Genomic DNA, 7089 nt, shown 5'->3' on the forward strand with positions numbered 1-7089 from the left:
AAATCGAAAGAATTACGAACGTGAGTGGTCCCTTTACCGACGAGCGGAGCCATAACTTGGTGCAGGAACTTCGACAGGTGGCCCACGTTCCAGCCAAAAAGATGCGCCATGAGCTCGTGAGAGTCAAGGACCGCTTGCTCAAGGAGCGCTTGCCCAAGGAGCGCTTCCCCGGAGTGGTATACGAGATACCTTGTGCAGACTGCAGCGGCGTGTATATCGGGGAATCAGGAAATTATAAGAATCGTCTGCAGCAGCATGCACGTCACGTAAAGAATAAAAGCATCCGCAACAATGCTTTAGCCGAGCACGCCGTCGTAAATGACCACAAGATTGATTGGCACAATGCAAGAATCGTCGCTACAGAAAAAGTGACCGCATCACGGCTACATCTGGGATCACTAATCATTCAGACCACATCTAACACGGTCAATCGTAACGACTGAAATCTAAACCCGATCTACGCACGCTCTTTGCAGCCATTATTCAAGCCCACTTAAACGACCCACTTCTGGTGATGCATTTATTGTGAACAAGGCTTCCGTGCTGGAAGCGGAAACGTCAGTACGTTCTGTTTGGACTGGTCGGCGTCTCTTTTTCGTTCCTAATGCACCCTCCTGGCCAGACGGGATTCCGTCATGCTCTCAATTTCACCTATGTAGGATGCGTCGCAATCCTTGCATGGAATTTTGTAGGCAACTCCGGGAATCTTGATTTTTCTAAAGGGTCCTTCATGCGTACCAGCTTCTGATTAAGCCTGTTCGTTGGCACGTGTGCAATTTTAACGCTATATGTGCCAAACACCCTTGCGAGAGCTTCACTGATGCCTTGCGTGTAGGGGACGGCAGCGCGGTTTTGCCTGTATTCTTCAGGAACCCTTTCGTGGGAGGCAACTGAAGCCGCAATTGTTGCGTCCTCAAAAGCTTTGAAGGGTAGCCGTTGCTGCGAAGGTCTTTCCTTACCACGGCTAGCTCTTGCTTGCACAGACCAGGCTCAGAGCAGATTCGTAATGCGCGTGAGAAGAGTGCAGCTGCGACAGAGCGTTTTTGGCCTATAGGATGCGCAGAGTCGAACCCCAGGTATCTACCCGTGTGGGTCGGCTTTCGATACACACTGGTTGTAAATCCTTTGGGCGACCATCTCACAAGTATGTCGAGGAAGGCGATCTGTCCATTATTTTCTTGTTCCGCGGTGAACTGGATGCTTGGAACACAAGAGTTTAGATGCTCAAGGAAAGGCATTACGTCTCGGCGGTGGATTACACAAAAACAGTCGTCTACGTAGCAGACAAAAATCTTGGGGCCGTCTTGTACGAGCATAGCGCAGAATTTTCTAGAGCCTCTAAGGCAATATTTGCACAGACTACTGAAACGGAAGATCCCATCGCTGTTCGAAACCGCTGCTTGTAATAGTGTCCGTTGAAAACAAAATATGTGTTCTGCAGGCCAAATTCCAGGAGACGATATAAGTCTTGCGTCTCAATTGGCGAACATGAAGGCAGAGATGCATCGTTCTCGAGTAGATCCTTGCAACTCCAGACCGCGTAATTTTGCCTGGAATTTGGCCTGCAGAACACATGTTTTGTTTTCAACGTAGAATGTTACAAGCAGCGGTTAGGAACAGCGATGGGAGCTTCCGTTTCAGCAGTCTGTGCGAATATTGCCTTAGAGGCTCTAGAAAAGTCTGCGCTATGCTCGTACAAGACGACCCTAAGATTTTTGTCTGCTAAGTAGACGAATGTTTTTGTGTGATCCACCGCTGAAACGTAATGCCTTTAATTGAGCATCTAAACTCTTGTGTTCCAAGCATCCAGTTCACCATGGAACAGGAAAATAACGGAAAGACCGCCTTCCTCGACGTACTTCTGAAACGGTCGGCCAAAGGATTTACAACCACTGTGTATCGAAAGCCGAACCACACAGGTAGATACCTGGGGTTCGACTCTGCGCATCCTATAGGCCAAAAACGCTCCGTCGCCGCTGCACTCTTCTCACGCGCATCACGAATCTGCTCTGAGCCTGGTCTGCGCAAGCAAGAGCTAGCCGTGGTAAGGAAGGACCTTCGTAGCAACGGCTACCCTTCAAAGCTTGTGAGGACGCAACAATTGCGGGCTTCAGTTGCCTCCTCCGAAAGGGTTCCTGAAGAAGACAGGCAAAAACGCGCTGCCGTCCCCTACACGCAAGGCACAAGTGAAGCTCTTGCAAGGGTGTTTGGCACATATGGCATTAAAATTGCACACGTGCCAACGAACAGGCTTAAGCAGAAGCTGGTACGCGTGAAGGACCCTTTAGAAAAATCAAGACTCCCCGGAGTTGCTTACAAAATTCCATGCAAGGATTGCGACGCATCCTACATAGGTGAAACTGGAAATTTTTAAAAGAATTCAATAGCACCAGAACGATGTCAAAAAAGGCAATGCAAGCTGAAATGCCTTGGCGGATCATCACCTGGCTACTGACCACGTCATCGATTGGGATTCCGCAAGCATAATAGCATCAGAGAAGCGCCTGTCGACACGACTACTTTTAGAATCAGTGCATATTCAACCAACTAAAAACACGATTAACCGGTCGCGGGGTAATCTCCCCGAGACATACATGCGCACTCTGCGCCACCGAACCCTATAAATAATCGCGACCTTTCACCCCCCTTTCTTTGTGATCAAGGGACTAGTAGGGCCCCCAAAACTTCTTTATTTGTTTATTTGTTTTTGACCAGGCGATTGCCTGCTTTTATTTCATCAACACCGAACTAACCCGCCTGAATCGCCACTTTACAGACATTGAGCAATTTTTTGAATTGGTTTATTGTAGAGAGCTGCCTTGTTTATTTCCTTATTTTTTTGGCATTTCCGGTCTCATTTGAAATTGGGAGACCAGATAGCTTTTACTCCGGGTCGTGCACTGGTGACAACAAATATTTGATTTCACTTTAAACAATTTTCAGTTCTGTTTTATTGCTTACCAGCCACTGACCTGAAATATCAGAGGCTCTTAAAATATATGCTGGCATTTCTTTCCTGCACTGTAGTACAACTAATCATGACTTTTATCATAGTACAACTAATCATGACTTTTATCATATTTTGTTCACAAATTGAAATATTTAGAAAGTATTCAGCTGAATGATAATGTTATTTCAGAAGCATGCGCAATCAACAAGGCCCCAATGACTCTCACCACGTGGTTCACTTGTTTCTGTCACAAATAACCTGATTGCAGCCAAAATCCACCCAAGACGGAGGTAACATACCCTCTGGGATGATGAATATTTAAAATGCCTTACGAGTAAGTGCTCAGCACATGTAATTGTGGCATTAAAACAGAAGACCCCTCTGTGGCATCCTTCACTTGGGGCAGCGCTTGATCACAAACTTCGAGAAGCTGAAAAATGCTCCATGCGCCGCTCCATCCAGCAGAAACAATGCAGGACGCAAGTTGGTAGGTGGACCGTTGGCATCCTGCGATTGTGAAGATTTTTATTTAGTAGATGCTCTTCTTTTTGTACCACTGTTCATTTCTCCTTTAACAAGCAGCTGAACTCCTGCAGGTTCTACGAATCATACAAGCATAATAAAACGCAGCAATGCAGAACAATTGGCAGGGTTACCTCAATTTTTCTTTTCTAGGAATGAAAACAATGTAGGTAATCTATACACAACTACAATAAAACCTTTCAATTTTTACCTACTTCACTCCTAACAAGCACACATACACGTTAGACATGTGAGCAAGCCGCTAAATTTATGCCCACAAACTTAATCAGGCATCAGAAATCGGCAGGGAACGTGTCACCTTTAAATGGCACTTGTTTCGTTCAGAACACGTAAATGGGCGAGAAAGACCCATAACTATGATTTGGTACCCTCATCTGGTATGGTTTTCAGGCAATGCTTACATCTCACTTCAGTACCTTCAGGTGGTGGAGATCTTTGAAAACTCATTGCGGGCAAGTGGGTTGTGTTCAAGCTCTCGTATCTTGCCAGCATATGCTGGATTCCAGCATTCGCAAATCAATGTGACGACTCGAATGTGGTGGATGCAAGAAAGAATAAGCACACGTCAAGGGCGTAGCCGGGAAGGGGGGGGGAGAGGGGGGGGCAGTGCCCCCCCCCCCCCACCCCTATAACGTTTTATGCCAAGGCTGGGGTGCGGTTTAAGCAGCCTGAAAAACCGCCTGAAGTCACCTGGAGGCACGGAACCTGCAGTTTTAAGGACATTCTTGCTCATATAAAGCTGAAAACAAGGGCTATGTCAACATCTGATCCCTGCGCCCGCTCAGGATGGTGTTGTACCTGTCAATATATACAGCCCGGCTGCATTTCGCGCCGGATACACCGACAAGCGCCGGGAGCCTGCTGCGAGCCGATCGAAACAGCCCCACTGTTTCACTGGTGGAACAGCACGGCCGGGGAATGGCAGAACAGCAGGAAAAGCCTCATATAGGCTTACATGTGGACAGGAGCATGTCGCTGTATTTTGTTCAGTCAACTATCAATCCTTGATATGTTTATTTTTGTACCGACATCGCATTTCATTGACTATTGCATATCCATAATTTCTGCTGCATAAAAAGCATTGCTCTGCCCATCTTGTATTTCCTCCACGTCAACAAAGCTACACAATTCTCTTTATTGCGGAGCTTTGTTTTTTTGGCACTATTCCACTGTTTTCTTGACCTCCCTCTTGGTTAGGATCAGCATTTTGTATTTGCTTAACCAGAATTTCACTGAAGCCATGTCTGTTTCGATTGAACTGATAGAAATATAATGTAATTTAAGAAACGTGCAACAAGCTCAACATTCAACAGCAGTGCAATAAGGTGTTCCGCTTAGCGCAAGTTTACTACTCACGTTACTAGCACAAAAAATAACGAAAGGCGATTACTTAAGGATGAAGACGCACGTTTGCTAGCTTCACCGCCATAATATACGAATTCGCCGCATGTACAGTCCACTGCGATTCGAAGGTTGTCGCGGGAAAGCTACTCTTTCAAACGAAGCAGAAAGAACACCAGCTTTAGCAAATATTCTATGCAAGTTCGGCTATCGTCGGCGTAGATAAAGGACAACCAAGTCCAAGTCTGTGCTTGATAACAACGAATGTACAGCTTGAAACCCAAAGGGTGGCAAGTCAGTCGTGCGGGCCATTGCTGTATCATGAAACAGCCAACAAGGGAGCGAAGAGTGCGAAATCTCGATTTTCATGGTTCCGAACGAAACCGGGGGCTGGTGGCCCGCTTGGCCGCTCGATGCTGGCGCGATAACCTTCAAATCGTGCTCGACTGTACTTCATAGCTGACAAGAAAAAGTCCCTTTTCTAAAGGAAAATCTTTTATGAAACATGAGAATCTTGATAGTAAACAACCAGTGTTGGCCTCCACTTCCGCCCGACAAACTTCGGGGACCGCGCGCCACTCACGAGCGCATTCATGATCACGCTCACGAGCGCGGGTCCACCTAACCACCTGCTCTGCGGACGAATGAATGGCCCGTGGTCTGCCCATAGACCAGCTAACGGGAATTCAGGTGATCATCATTATCATCACCATCTAAGCTCCTTAAGGTGGGCTTTACGGTTAGTGTTGAGCATACACAAATCGCATGTTAAAGTCAGTTATTTCAAGCTTCGTTTGCAAAACAACGCGCAAGATGCCTTGCCTACATATTTCCCCGTCCCATCTTTTGGTCGACCACAGCCACCCCCCCCCCCCCCCCCGAAAAAAATTCCTGGCTACGCGCCTGGCACACGCCCAATCAGGAGTACGTTCAGCATGCACGTCGGTTGTTTAAAAAAAAAAGGGTGTAATGTATTGCTCAGAAGACTCAATGCTTGCACGCAACTTGGAGCAGCAACGGCCTTGACAGATGTGTTTGAGTGGTTTTCCTCTCTCATAACATCCACAGTGCTTTCAGGAAAAGCCCCAGGCCTTTCAATTAGCATGTTCCAGTTAAGAATAATGCAGCTGATACTTTACACTTTCAAATCTTTTTCTTTGTGGAAGGATGTTTCTTTATTGGCGGTACAGCACTAGCGTGCGTAAATCGCAGCCTTCAGAACCCCAATCGGGCCTTTTTAAATGGTACGGGCAGTTACATAACTATTGGCGAGAACTTGTACATTCAAGTGACCGAACATTATTCAAGTATGGTAGCCCACTGTGCTACCAAAACTGTGTTTGAAAACTTACGTTCTGGCGGCCAAACACTGTTGACAATGGTTGTGGCTCTTGTCCGGTTGAATGGAGGGACGTGATGTGCTCAGACCGTCCAGAGGTCTAAAACAGGATGACACATGATTACCACTCAGGCAAGAATGGAAATTATTGGGTGCACGAATGTTACAACTCGGGCAACACAACATTCAGCCAAAATCAATGCCCGCGTACAGCGGCACCGTACACATGGTGAGGTGGCTCGCCGCAAACGCAACGAAGCTTGCGAGGCGCGCACATTCGCTCGCAAACGATTCTCCCTCGCCATTCCCAACACGGCACAAACGACAGCGGTGATTAACAAAGCCGTAAACGCTGCGCAGCCCAGTTTAGAGGAGTAGCCGCCCGTGTTCTGATAAACTACGCGTAAGACGTGGTTCGCAGTGGTGAACTCTGAAGCTGTTCAATATAGTGCTCCGGAATGGGAAACGTTACTGAGTTACTGAGCGCCGCTGCGTTACTGAGCGCCAGTGCGTTCAGCGCTCAATGCAAGCACCACAATGTTCTTTCGCACATCGCCTTTCTAGAGACCAGCCCTCTAGGTTCAACCTAGCCAGTTCAGTTAAACAATTCACACACGCGGGCTTCTGTTAACGAATCCTTAAAGCGGCGATCACAGCTACAAACGACATCCAGTGACAAGAAAGGCGGCAAATGTGACGAGACAGCTTACCTGCCAGGACGTTTAACGACGCAGAAGAGCGAGCGACGTTCAGGGCCAAGCGCCAAACGAAATTAGCCGTCTTCAGGTGCAAAGCTGTTCTCAAATATTTCTTCGCGAAGTCGAACACGACAGCCACAACCGAAAACAACGAGGGACCCAATTAACCCTGATAACTGCGCTTGTTTAACGGCACGACGGTACACCACAGATCACAA

At 47.3% G+C, this 7089-nt stretch overlaps 1 long non-coding RNA gene across 1 annotated transcript; it reads right to left on the minus strand.

Annotated features, from left to right (window-relative positions):
* Nucleotides 1–3330: 3330 nt before the first annotated feature.
* On the minus strand, nt 3331–7089 carry LOC144165022 (uncharacterized). The gene is made up of 3 exons (XR_013321313.1): nt 6884–7089; nt 6187–6273; nt 3331–3457 (listed from the first exon to the last, which is right to left on the minus strand). It is a non-coding gene; the product is annotated as an uncharacterized LOC144165022 (long non-coding RNA).

Source organism: Haemaphysalis longicornis, unplaced genomic scaffold, assembly GCF_048455015.1.
Source record: "Haemaphysalis longicornis isolate Haplotype H1 unplaced genomic scaffold, Haemaphysalis longicornis Haplotype H1 scaffold_14, whole genome shotgun sequence".
NCBI classification, from domain to species: domain Eukaryota; kingdom Metazoa; phylum Arthropoda; class Arachnida; order Ixodida; family Ixodidae; genus Haemaphysalis; species Haemaphysalis longicornis.